The sequence below is a fragment of the Pygoscelis adeliae genome, unplaced genomic scaffold (genome assembly GCF_000699105.1).
Source record: "Pygoscelis adeliae isolate BGI_AS28 unplaced genomic scaffold, ASM69910v1 Scaffold51, whole genome shotgun sequence".
Classification (NCBI taxonomy): Eukaryota; Metazoa; Chordata; class Aves; order Sphenisciformes; family Spheniscidae; genus Pygoscelis; species Pygoscelis adeliae.
In genome coordinates this window covers 492,470-493,285 of record NW_008824007.1, presented here as the reverse complement: position 1 = coordinate 493,285, position 816 = coordinate 492,470, and positions in this window count along the sequence as shown.

The following is an 816-nucleotide window of genomic DNA, read 5'->3' as shown; positions in this document are numbered from 1 at the left end:
CAACTTCACAACAGGTGTCTTATTTCAGAAGGGTTTTGACTTTTGACATAGCAAGAAAATGAGTAGATTAAAAGGCCTGATACTGCTGGTATTGACTTCATAAATCATGTGCATAACTGTTTGAAAGATCAGGGTCAAAGTAATTCACTGCTGACACAAACGGGAGTCTTGTATGAATGAGAACTCCGCACCCCCCCCCCCGTTACTTCTGACTGCAACAGTTTCTCTACTTCCACCCCCTCTGTACTCGTTTCCTATCAAATTATGAATGTACCATATTGCGTTATCTTTTGTAGTCCCCCTTTGGTCTTAATTAAATTGTAAACACTAAAATTATTTTTAAAAATCAGAACTCGACTCCTGTTTGTGACACACGTCAAGATGTTGGTGCTAACCAGTACTAGTTCAAACATATCTAGGAGCAGGGGGATTGGCCTGGATGGGGTGTTTTTGTTTTTTCTACAAAGGTTGTTTATACGTAAGGGAAAGTCTATTTCAAAGGTTCTGTGTATTTTTTCTAGATGTGAAGTATTTATAACTGCTTTTTGTACAGCGATCTGTAAACTAGATATATTTGGGATATTTCTAGACTCTACCGTTTCTTTAGCACATGCCTGTTAATCTTTGAAATATCGTATGATCAGTGTTAATATTTTGTGCAATTTGTTATATTTTAAGTGATTTCCTCTGTAAACTTGCATCGTCTTTTTCGACTTTTTTTCGATTGAAACACCTTTCGTAAATAAAACTTCTCTTGCATACGCGTGCCTGAAGAGGGGTTTTTGGAAGGGGTTGGTGTGACGCCGTGGGGGGGGG